The sequence below is a fragment of the Catharus ustulatus genome, chromosome 7 (genome assembly GCF_009819885.2).
Source record: "Catharus ustulatus isolate bCatUst1 chromosome 7, bCatUst1.pri.v2, whole genome shotgun sequence".
NCBI classification, from domain to species: Eukaryota; Metazoa; Chordata; class Aves; order Passeriformes; family Turdidae; genus Catharus; species Catharus ustulatus.
The window spans coordinates 17,840,523-17,853,844 of NC_046227.1; the positions used below are offsets into that span (position 1 = coordinate 17,840,523).

Consider the following 13,322-nt stretch of genomic DNA (forward strand, 5'->3'; position numbering starts at 1 on the left):
GATGGGTTTAGCCCAATGGTTTCCAGTTGTCTCTGTACGTGCTGATAGTTCAGACCTTCGTTTGGGTACAACACACACAGCTCTGCTATGTTATGGTGTTAGGTGTTAGGTGTTCACAGAGCTCCATACTTTCCATTTCAGACACTCCAATCTACAGAACAACCTTTGTAATACAAGGCTAGAATACTCCAGACCCCACAGACAATTAAAGCTAACAGACAGATCTGTCAAGAGAAAAAAATTGTAACAGAGGAAAATACTTCCAGGTTTCTGGGATAAACCCCTAATTCAACATGAATTTTTCAATACTGTGCATGCACTGACACTGAGAACAACTCTGTAGGTGTCTGCAGGACTGCTTTGGTCCATAGGGGGTACTTGATACAGCCTCACCCATGACTTCATTGAATAGGATCAGATCAGTCAGTTCCTGTGATTCACCCAGTAAACACAAGTCTCTGAGGGAATTATCTGCTAAATCAATTATCGTTTAGTATGTTCAATATCTAAAAATTATTGGGTCACAGAAAAATGAAATTAAGACTTCATTAGACAAGTACCAGTTGTAGGAGAGTAAATCCTCATTATGTCTTAAAATTGCCTAATTTATGTTACAGGGTTTTTCATATGGGTGATGGATGCATGTTGACCTCATCATGATCCCAGAGGGCAAAGGTTTCCTCCCATTCTCTCTTTGTCTCTCTTGTCATCTTCGTCTCTCCCCTCTTTTCTCTGTAAGTCCTATAAACTGTATAGAATTTATTTTGAGCCAGGAAAGAGGGCAAATCAGCACAGCAAAGAAGGCCACTACCTCCTCCTTCCCTTCTCTCCTCCTACACAGTGGAAAGCCAAAATGTAACAGCAAATTCAGAGGAAGGAAAAGGAACAACATAAACCATTTTTAAAACCACTCATTCTGTAATCTTAGAATTATCAAACACAGTTGAATGGAAAAGAATTCCAGCTAGTCTTCTTAAAATGAAAGAACATTGGCTTTAGGTTCTACTCCCACTATGAGTATGAAATAGGCACAAGGGTCAGTGAGATTTAACACACAGTAGAGGGAAAAATCCACTGATCTTCTACCATACTGCCATTATGGAACTTCAAGTACAATTTCTCCCACAAATATATTCTATAAACTTCAGACATTTTAGTATATCCAAAGACAGTCTACCCTTTTTTGCTTTAATATGCCCTGACATTCCTGTGATCAATATTGAATTCATAAAGTAAACAAGGTCCAGCTGGGTAAATAATGAGAACAAACACACCTTTGGAAGTGGTTATTTATCCTAAATCAACCCTCAAATAACATTATACCCTGTTTCTTGGAATCAATGTAGTACTGGAACTTCACATTTCAGCAATACAAATGCTAATTATAGAGTTCAGCTGCTGCTTCTTCTCCTTCTAAAGCAATTTATCAGTGTTCTCATACAGGCTATGAGTGTTGTCAACTCACCTATATTTTCAGCTGAGTAAAGTATCTCACGCTTCCCGACTGGGGTGCTACGCAGTGCTGCTGTATGACCTTTCAGGGAAAGCAGTAGTGAAGCTCATCAGAAGTCATATTTCTGAACTGCCAAAGCTCTGTGCAACCATGGTGGAGTCAGTCTGTAAATTTTCCCTCTGAAACATGCATGTCAGTGCTAAATCTCTGCATCTGTAAAACACTTTGGGATTCCTGACAAAGAAGGACTCTATGTAAAGGTCAGATGAATAACTTTCTTCTTGAGCAAAAACATTTTAAGATAATTTAAACAGACATGCAAGTCTAGCAATCTGGAAATTCTCACAGCTGCTGTTTGCTACCTAAACTCTGTGCTGCTTAGAGTCATGTGTGTTCACATGATCTGCTAAGCTGGGCACTGGGGGCTGTCTCTTGCTCTTGAACTTTTTCCTCCTGCACTTTACAATCAGTCCAGCAATGGCTTTATTGTGCAGCGCTGAGTACATAAGCATGCATATAAAGGGCATATAATGGAAGTTGCTTCTAAATGGTTAATAACTATTCTGACCTTTATTAGCATTTCTTCAGGAATTGAAATAAACTTATTAAAATTTCAGGACTTTTTTATTTTCAAAAACCCAAAAACTAGATCTTTCGTTCTTGGTCCTTAGAATTTAGACTTTGCCTTATATGCAATCACAGAGTAAGGGAACTGTATGTTCAATTTTCATTTTCTCTAGATATGAAAATGGGTATACTGATTATCATTAGAGAGCATTTATATCAATTTTACTTTCCCAGGGTTCAGTTTACAGACCACACCTCATATAGGCGACAGTGTTTTCAAGAGCTGTGCCTAACAAGCAAAACATTAACTCTCTGGAAAACAAGCTGAAACTCTGATGAGCACTTTAGCAATGAGCATTTAGAAATATAAGTAATCATTGTAAGAATAATATAACCCATCAAAGTCTACAGGTCAACCAGCTTTCTATTTCTGTGTTCTAACAGGAACAGTGGCATCAGCACAGGGCATTACAGGAGAATTAATGACTAGCTGTAATTAATGGCCCTGGGCTATGCCTGAGGCAATCAACTCCTCCATCTACTCAGTAATCCCAGGAGATCCTCTAGTCTCCTTTGGAACACTAATATCTAGTTTTTAATAAAATTTTTTCTACGCTGAATTTTTGTGCTTACATTACTTGGAGGACTTTACATACATATATGAATAAAAATACAGTCAATTAGGGAGACCATATTGGAGTGAAAACCAGGATCAGTGCCTTCAAGACTGAGTTCAATGGGAAGAAATGTTCTCAGAAAATAAAGAACAAGTGGGCTTGTATTTCTGATCCCTTGCTCTCTATATTTGAAGTGAGAGCTATACTGCATTAACAGCTTTCTGTTAGTCTTGCAGTGTTCAGTTCCTTCAGAAAGTCAGTTCCTCACCCCTGCTCAACTGTCTTGCTTTGCAACACCTCACTCCACCACCACTGCTATTATCACTGCTGTAAAAATGTAACCGAACCTTTTGGCTAGGTAGTAGGCACTTTAAAAATTGGTTCTAATGCACGTACAACAAAGAAAATAATCATTTTAGTCACCACTGCCATGAAGTTATTAGTCCACTACAGATCTTAAACTGAAGTTTTAAAAAAAAAGTGGTGATATGTCATGTGTTATTTTATTCCCTGCCACAGTCCTTCTTCAGTTACATTTTTTTAATCCACAAACTCCCTTTGCAAATATTCACTGACTGCCTCTTGGCACAGACAGAAAACACATTACAGACTTTGAGCAAAAAAGAATTGACTGTTCTTCTCAGGTGAGCTCTGTAAAACTGCAATGGACCCTTCAAATCTGGACCCTGGATATTCTCTTCCCTAGAAAAGCACCACATCGAAGAATAATCCATTTGACTGAGATACAATCTGGAGTGTTGCCATGCATAACAAGAAGTAATTCCTGACATAACTAGCAACACATGCAACAGAGGTATCTCTGACTGCTGAGCACTATATACCAAGTCTCAGCAAGCTCAACTCCACACTTATATTCAAATACTCTCTACTAACAGCCTACTAATAAATTAACAATCAGAAATACTCTCAACACATAGTGTAAAAATTTTGTCTCGTGTGTTTAAGCTTTCAGACTGTATGGTTATCAAACACTTTTGGTCAAATTCTCTGTCATACGAATGCAAGAGCTGTCCCAGTGAGGTCTGTCTGGTCTGTGCATATAATCTAATCAAAAAGGACAAAGCTCTGACTCCTGTAGCCAAATGATGAAAATTTTCATTATTACATTTAATTTTTTTTAAGACACTGAAAAATCTAACCAGTGTTTGTGTGTTCCTTCAATGACACAGATTCAGTACCAGAACACAGAACTGGCTGTAAAAGATTATTGATTATATACCAATACAGCAAAAGTAGTAACAGGCATGCACCAGACATACTTGCTATCTTGTTGTTTCAGAACTGTCCACAGATTATTTTAATATTAAAATAGATCTGTACCACCATCCACTCCATTGTAAAATGGAGCTGGCAATTTTATCACTGCTTATCATGGCCTGGGGAAAATTATGCATTTGTGTACAATAATCCGCTTTCCATAGCCTTTCACTATGTGTAGATTTTTCTTGTAGTGCTGATGATGCTACTGAGATGGTTAACCAACTTCCCCTCAAAAACAAATAAAAACTGAAATGACAGAGTTTCTGGCAAGAGACTTTCTGGCAGACGAAGCAAAGTAGGAAACGCAGCTCCTGATATAAAACAGCCCACTCTGTCTCATCTGAGAGAAGGCTTGCTTGCCTGGGTATTTCTCAAATGAAAAACTGCCAGGGTTTTGAGAATTATGTGCTTTACAGATCATGATAAATCCTGACTAAAATATGAACGAGTCTGTCTTTCAAACTGTTCCTTTCCCTCAGTGAGGTTACATTTACAGTTCAGTGAGTGGACTTGGATTGCAGGGTCCTTTTTCACTTGAAGAGACAAGAATATTTGTATATATTTCATGAGCAGCATTCAAGCACTGAACAAAAAATATGGGAAATGTCTCCCTGAAAAAATTACTCAGTCCCTCAAGAATTTTCCTTCTATTATCCCTCACACCTTTCTTTCTGCCGCCTTCCTTCCTCCCACCACTCGTCATCTATCCAAGGAAAATAATGCCAGGTTATTCAATGGCCTTGTTATCATAAGGAAGTTGTTATGGTACATTGGTATGCTGAGCAATGGGGTTTGTATGGTTTGTGGTGAGAAACGCAACCTGATTCTGCATCCTTTCTGCTGCAAGTTCAACTGGAATCACTGAGAGAATATAAAACTGAGGTAGAAACCTGGACTTTTTTTAAAAAGATCACTGGAAGCCCAGTACTGTTGACTGGAAAAAAGGAACAACAACAACCCCATACCAGTTTCCCTGCTGGAGCTGGAAAGCTAACTGGGACACAGCCCAAGTGTAGTATGAGAAGCCACATTATAACTTCTCCCACGGCCTTAATCTCTCTCACTGATTGTAAAGGTGAATTCTACATTTTACTGCTCACTTTTCTTTCAGTGATTGCCCCCTCCATCTTGCAGTTATTTGCTTAGATTTTTAGTGCATAAAAATCCTGGCATTGCCACTACGGGCTCCGAGCCATCTGAGCAATCTTCTTTAAATACACTAACACATCATCCATATGGTTATCCAATATGTAACTATTTACTTTCCAGGATAATCACAGAGGTAATAAAAACTGTTGAAAGCTTCACAAAACTCCACAAAACACTGTCACCCTAATTAGGAGTCTATGATTTTCACTGAACAGCAGTTTCCCCTTTTTGAACACACCACTATTATATGTCTTCCTTTAAAAAAACTGAAATACCAGATGAGTGGTTGTCCTTAAGAGCTACCTGTTTGAGATCACTGTTGTGTGTACCCCAGTGGTCTGACATCATGCAGTTCACTATGCTTTGGAAGATACCCATTTCATAAACAACATTTGAAAAGCCTGGAAAGACTACCTGAAAACTGGAAGGAGAGATACCAAGGAAACTCCTTTCCAAGTATGATCTTCCTCAGTAGCTTATAATTTTTAATGGTTTTCAACAGAGGTTCCAAAATTTGGTAGAGGACTCAATCAAGGTATAAACAGTTTGTTTTCTCAAAAGCTGTAATTGGTGCTATTTTTTTTAGAGTCAATTTACAGATAAAATTCTTTTCCCTTTCAGAGATTCCCTATTGCTGCATATAGGTAAAACCTTACAAAAGAAAGGCCTTGTAAAATCATGGTTCAGGCCTGCTACTTCTGTTCAGTACAGCTAACAGTTAACCTGACAAGTACCCGTGAGAAAAAAAAATCTACATCTGTGAAAGTCCATGAAAAAAACATGAAAAAAATAGGTAAACATCTTTAAAGAAGAAAGTCTTTAGCAAGACTAGTACACCAACAACTACTAACCAATGAACTGGGTAGCAACAAGTTACTAACCAATGAGAATTAAACACAAGGTTTTTAAAAAACATAAATATGAGCTGCGACAAATAAAGATTAGCTACTGCTACATGAAGAAAGGGTATCTTGTCCGTCTCTACTGTAACACCCTGTTTCCCTCGAAGACAGTGATATTTGCATGAGAGATCACTTTGTTGAGACAGTTACAAGTGTATTCTCTTCACAGTACGTGCGACACTGAGGGCAAAGTCATTTTCCAAGCATACTTCTGGTGGTACCTGACAGCTGTTGATCGTGGCTACTTTATATACTGTAGCTTGTGAGCTAACATTTTATGCCAGAAGTTAATTGTGAGTATTCCAGACACAATTCCATAGATGGATTAGTGATTATTGAACTTGTGGAACAAATCAATGAGCTCTTAGGCCTGCATGCATATAGTAAGATGGAAGCATTTACGTATGCTTTTAAGACCTACAGTTCCTGGGTCTCTTGGGATACTTGCAAAATTGTGCCTCTTTTTATCAGAAGTGACTAAATCCATTAAGGACTAGGAGGAGCACGAGGATGGAAAGCCATGTCATTCCTTTTCCTGGCCAGCAGATTTCATAAGCTTTGGGATGGGGACACAATATACTCATTGCACCAACACAGAAGCTCATTCTCTCGGCTTTCATGGAACTTGAAAGGCCTCTTCTTGGGGCAGTACAGTCTTCTTTTGCCACCACTATAGATAAGAGGGGTCAGACTTTCAACTTCAAGTGGAAGACTGAAATCTACAAGAAATTATATTTAATCAACACAGTTTGAAACCCTATGACTGTGTGTTTTCTCAGGACAGCCTGTTGTTTGTGTGTGATGCCACTACAGGACTCATGATGCTTTAAGGTTTCAGGCCCTGCCTTAGCAGCTTTGGTAGGAGCTTTTCCACTGAACTCAAACATTACAAAAATATTTTAATGTTGTTTTCCTAAAAATCATAAGTAGAAGCAAATTCAATATGCTAAAATTGGCATCAGGAACCCCCTGCAGCTCTGAAAGTGCAGGTATTAGTGTCCATTAGCACATCTAAAAGCATGAGAAACTACTTAGCATAAATTTATTGACTAAAACTGAAGGTGAAAATGAAGACCATGTTGGAGTCTAGTGAAAAAGCTTTACAAGTAACAGTGAAACAGGGTAACAGACTGACAAACACAGAATTCCACTCTGGAGGAGGGTGAGCCTTTTCTTGACAAGTGGAAAGTTCATCATAACCCTATACAGCCCACAATAGACTTTTGTCTCTTCAACTAAAAAGAAAACTTTTAAAAACAGTTACCTAATTCCAGTTTTGGTGTATGCATTGCAATTAATTTAGCACCTAATTTAAGTGCGACCACATTATGAAACTTGACAGAAACACACTGAAGCAGATGTTTGTTTTAACATCACATCAACACAACTACAGAGCATCTTAGTAGATACAGGACTTCTAACTCTTCAGACTAACTTCAAAACAAGGAAAGCCACTTGTTTTGTTATCTTCATAAACTCAAATACAGTAATTTCACAACCATAAGGCGCACCGGACTATAAGGCGCACTTTTTTTTTGCAGCAAGGCTCCGCCCCCAGCTCCTCCCGTGCGGTTACTGGACGAGGCCCTGCCTCAACCCAGCAGCCATGGGCCCCTGGGCCCGCCTGTACCCGGCAGGGGCGGTGCCGCGGGCCCCTGGGCCCACCTCCACCCGGCTGCCGTGGCTCTGCCAGCTCCCCACATGGCTCATGGTTCACACTTCTGGGGTGGCAAATGTCGCAACTTTGTCCATCATATAAGGCGCACCGGACTATAAGGCGCACTTCCGAGTTCGGGGGAAAATTTTAGTCAAAAGGGTGCGCCTTATAGTCGTGAAATTACTGTAATCTTCTGCTGTTCCAGTGAACACAGATGACAGAAAAAAAAAGAATGTCTTTATTTTACCAACAGAAGCCCAGCTCCATTAAGAGGAGCCAGACTGATTATATTACTCTGTCACATGTGTAAAGAGAGTATTTCAATGAACAAAATATAGGAATATTTGCTATGGAGTTTACAACTTAAGACCACATTCAATACATTACAACAGACATGATCAAAGAAATCACCATTTCTCTTTGCTTCCTATTGCTGTACAGATTTCCTCTCTTTTTGTGTTTATTATTTTCTAAGTCAGACTGGTAAAGCTATGGGTTCCCAACGGACCTCAGCTTCAGGGGCTAAGTACAACTGAGGGTCTGTGTGATCATCCATATGCACATTTGTACAAAAATAAACTCTACTTGGTCCATGTTTCATCTGCCAGTTGGCCAGGTTGGTTATTTATTCTGTTGGGAAGAATAAGCACCCTTTTTGCAATACAGCTTTACCTTCTCTATTTCCACCCATCAATCTTGTAGGAAAGTTGCAACTACTAGTAGATAAACTTTTTATTTAGGTTAAGACCTACAAAAAGTACCTGTGTTACAAAATCTGAAACTGGTCCATACTCTGAATATTTGAGGTCTGTGAAGGGGATAACAGCCACACAACTATCCCTACATTTTTCAATTGCTACAAATATAAACCATTTGTAGACACGCTCATGCAGGCTACTTCTGTTTCTAAGCCTCCTGCTGCTATGTTTGGCCACAGTTACAATGCTATAAAAGAAATAGATGTTCTCCTGTAACTTTAAACCTACGTTCTCAAGGTCCTATCACTGACGCACCTGTCACACCTCCTTTCACATATTTTAAAAATTTGTTTGTTTGAAACCACTCTCCCTAAAAATAAGTAAATAAATACAGAAATATTGGTGGGTTTTTATTAATGCTTCCTAATTTCTCTTGCTTTTAGAGTGCACAGCAAGACTTGCTTTGGGTTTCCCTGTCTTTTTGCCTAAAGCCATGAGAGACAGCCTGAAATTTCACATCAATAGCTTTTACTATACATTTTTTTCTCTTTGAACAAAGCATCACCTTAACATCTGAACAGTAAAATTCCATCTTTCCTTCTTATTTTCCCATGTATTATTTAAACACGCTGTTCTGAATTCTACGATTAGGATATTCCTGGGTAGTTACAATCAACATCTTTAAAGTCAGATACAGCAGGAAATGTGTGCTCTCCAGGATAGTTTCACACATTTGTTTGCTGTATAGTAACCTCAATTTAAATATGATAATCTAATTTAGTAAAAATGAACTGAAATCAGATTTAATGCAAAAACTTTTAAAATTTAATTTTCAGGCTAGCAATCAATGCTTATTCAGTTTTCATCTTATCCCTGCCTTCCCTTTTTGCAGATGCTTAAATGACACTAAATTAAACAATTGCACAAATTTTTTAAAATGTAGGAAAATTACCATCTGCACTAAATTCATGAATAAAAAGGTCCTGAGAAATCAGTCTTTATGAGCACTTTTCTTAACAGAAAAAATTATAATGAGCAAAAATTCTCAAAGTAGAAATATTTTTTTTCTGGCATTCTGTTTTTAAGATCATTTTGAAACATAAGAAGACAAATTACAAGGGGAGATCTCACTATCATTTCACTCAAAACCTTACTCAAATATTCCCAAAATATGACTGATAGGATTAAATATTAAAACATCTTCAAAGAAAGAACTATGTTGAGACGCACAGCAATAAGCCCATTACTATTCACAGACATAAACAGTATCGAAGTATCATCTGCTAAGTATTACACTCCATTACATTTTCCCTAAATCTATGCAAAATAAAAACACACTCTCGTAAACAACAAGAATTGGAACAGAAGGAAACACATATAAAAGAAATCTTAAACTTACATTGATGTGTTATTATAGGTCGTGCACAGCAAGTAGCCCTAAGGATACATTTTAGGTTTTTTATCCATGCTCCGTTGTTGTTGCTGATGTGACCACTTAGGCACATGGTCAAGTTGCAATCAGCTTCTCTCTCAGTGATGTATGAGAGCTGTGCTGATTTATCTCGTCCTCCTGCAGCAGATTAGCACTAATGTTTCTGCTTCTGTACCCTACCATTCTTCAGCCTAGGCTCTGCATTATCATTGGCAATCCGAATTAAAGAGCCAGCGAATGCCGCACAATATGTTTTTTCTTTCTGAAACCATTGCAAAGCAGGTAGTCTCATACAAATAGTATCTTTTATCCACTGAGACTCTTTTTTAACACTTTTGGCAAGAACAGTAGTCAGAGATACAGAAGAATGGCTCCAGTAAGTCTGCTATAGTCTTCTGGTGATTTATGCTGTTAAAGGAATATTCTCTTATGCAGATGGCCCTAGGCAAGAGACGGCTGTAATGCAGCAACATTTCAGCCAAAATCATGGGATTTTCACTTTGTAACACAAAGGTATTGTGTTAAACACAGTGAAACTCTAGTCTATCCCAAAGAAGTGGACAATGAGAAATTAATTCATGCACACAAGGTTTATGAGAAAAAAGATCAAGTGCCTTATATGTTAAAGGTATTCAATATATAAACTGATTAAGTTAAAAAATTATTTCAGTGCCTTACAGTGTATGTATTCATCACAAATTCTCTCTTTTTGCCTTAGTATTGATGTATTTTGCACTATGGGATTGGCAAATTCAACTATTAAAAGTATTAAAAGAACATGACAATCTTTTTGTTACTATTTTCACTTTTCAGTAAACACCTACTATTTTAGCAGTAAAATACAATTGTTAATTCATGATCTTTTCAATTCAAGACACCATGAGACACAACTGTTTAAATTTTCATTAGAACTTTGAAAAATATTTAGGAAAAACCTGATGTCTTAGACCATCTAGTCTTGAAAATGTGAAGAATCTGACAAGTCTGCTCACTGTCAAAATGACTCACATCACTGCTGTTCCTAGCTGCTACTCCTTCTGATCACAGAAGTATTTCTCTCTGTTTTTAAGAATCAAATGCCATACCTGAATATTAAACAAGAAATATGTGCTGCTTGAACACTAGCAATATTTGAGCAGCAGAAACATTCTAGATACTCATAAAGATCTATTTGGTGCCTATTATCAGCATTCATTTTTAAAAATCATTATATGGACCGTCCCTAACCAGGAAAGAAAGTGAAATGGAATCAACTCATTACTTTATAAAGAAACAAAGGACTATTTTTGCTCTAATGTGAAAATCTAATGTGGTAACATCAATTTCAAAGTGCTTTCTGGATTATACATATACTGATTTTTACACCTGCCACAAGAGCACACAACCTTGGGGACAGAATGTAACAAAGACCTAAGCACAACCATTAGCAGAGAATTTGTTCAAAGGCAGTTTTAGATCTTGGAGTGGGACTGCATGAGACTACTTCAAGTTTCCTCAGCTTTCCTCCTCTTTTTGTGTGTTGTTGATAAGGAATGAAATGTATGACTGAAGAAAGGCATCCAGAGAAAGTGACAATCTCCTGAGGAAAGGTATGGGAAAGAAGAGCTTGGAGGCATTCCCAATGCTGAGCTGGCAGCACCCGGCCATTTCAATGGAAACTCTGAGGGGTTGATGAACCTTTCATTTCAGACCCTTCTGGCCTTCAGAGAGCCATTTGCAAAGGCTGAGTAAGCATCTTTTGGTTTGAGAAGACTCTGTATGAGCGGTGCCTACCACCATACATTCAAAGAACAGGAAATCTCTGTTTCATTAAAGATGGAGGTTGGTGCTACACTTCCATCTGACTTTGAATCCTCCTCAGGAGTTCACTCATCCAAACAACCGCAATTTTACATTCACTTGTCTTCCCTGGGGATTAAAATTCCCAACTGTCACGTCAGGACTCTATCCTAAAAAAAATAGCTTTATTCCACTAGCAGTTTTCCAACTATGAGTGTTCCTTGCCTTCTGTGGAGAAACATGCTACAACACCAAAACAGAAAGATTCACTATATCAGAAAAGGCAAAATTATGTTGACATTCCTGACAGGTTTCCATCAACAAAACGGTGTGGCATGGATGTTGCAAACAAATTGAAAAGTGCTGTCACTTCTGAAGGCAGTATTAGTTGCAAGGACACTTTTTTCACTAAGAACTGAAATAAAATATGGATCCCATGGTTTCATGTATGTCTTTTCTGTACTAGGACAAACACAGTCAGCCAAAATTCTGAAATCCTTCAATCTGATGTACAAACAGAACTGGAGCTGCTACTGCAGATACACATAGAATCAGGCTAAAAATCAACTCTACTTCAAACATTACCATTTAGATTCTCCCCAAACTCCCATCAGATGTTTATTTGGAACCTCATCACTCTGATGGTTAAAAACAAGCTTCTGATGTACACTCAAACACTTAATTTTCACTAGCACCCATCTGCCCGAGCAGCACCGTGCTTTAAAAGTTTACATCCCCTGAATGGTGATCTTGTGTACTTATAGACACCAACCAAATTCCCTATCAGCTTTCACATCAACAAGACTAACCCAGATATGCTCTTTTATCATATAAAAAACACAGTCCATCTCCCTTACCACTGTAGTCCTTCTCTTCACCTCTCCCTGTTTATCTCTTCTAAACCTGGGAGAGCAGAACCATATACTACGTTCCACTTGACTGAACAAATTTTGGTAGACCAAACAAACTGTGGTTTTAATACATGGTGTAAAAACACGTAAGCCTCCTGCTAACTTATCTTCAGCAGCTAAAAGCTACATATTTATCTGTAATGAAATTCTCACGTATCAACATATTGGGATGTGTTAATATGTATTTGCTATACTACATGAAGTGAGGAATTAACACCAATCAGTACTTATTTATGTGGAGTGCTTATGGATGTAACACTACTGCTGGCCCACTTGCTTAACTCCCAATTTTTTACTGAAACATCATACTGTTTTGATAATGTAGTTTCCAGTTCTGTGAAAATAGTTGTTACCATAACTATTCAGCAAGGAGAAGAAAGAATGGCCATTGTATCACTGCCACTAAAAAGCATCATCTGCTCTTTCTAAGCCCCAGTGGTTTCCTTAAGTGTTACACACAAGCTATGCAAACAACACACTAATACTCCAAACATGCGAATGGATTATACGTATTTCTACAGGAAATTACTCAAGGCAATTGAGAGTGTAAAGTCAAACAAATTATCATCTATAATTGAAAACATGTAAGTAAATTTTAATTAAACATGACTCCTCTACTGAAAAAAAACACATTAAAACATTACTAAAAGAGAAGATAGCTAATGAGGAGTGGGAAGTAGGAGGAGAAGGAATGAACAAAACATTTTGTGAAGAGATTGCGGTTCACAAAAAAAAATAATTGCAAAGCAGACTTTTAAATGTATTTCTAACTTATTATTGATTCAAAGTCCACATCAATTTCAAGCAAACATACTTGCATGTAAAAAAATTCGGGCTCTCACAACTACAAATAAGAGACCAGAATGCTTATTTATG

The 13,322-nt window shown here is 37.8% G+C and overlaps 1 protein-coding gene across 3 annotated transcripts in view; it reads right to left on the reverse strand.

Moving 5' to 3' along the window:
- Window positions 1–13,322, reverse strand: part of RAPGEF4 (Rap guanine nucleotide exchange factor 4) — a 150,387-nt gene that overhangs the window by 99,902 nt on the left and 37,163 nt on the right. The window contains exon 1 of one of the 3 annotated variants that reach the window (XM_033064175.2): window positions 9,724–9,928. The exons of the other annotated variants lie outside the window; for them this stretch is intronic. The gene's annotated coding sequence lies outside the window, so the exon portion shown is untranslated. Of the gene's footprint in view, window positions 1–9,723; window positions 9,929–13,322 lie in introns of those variants that run through there. 3 annotated transcript variants of the gene reach the window in all.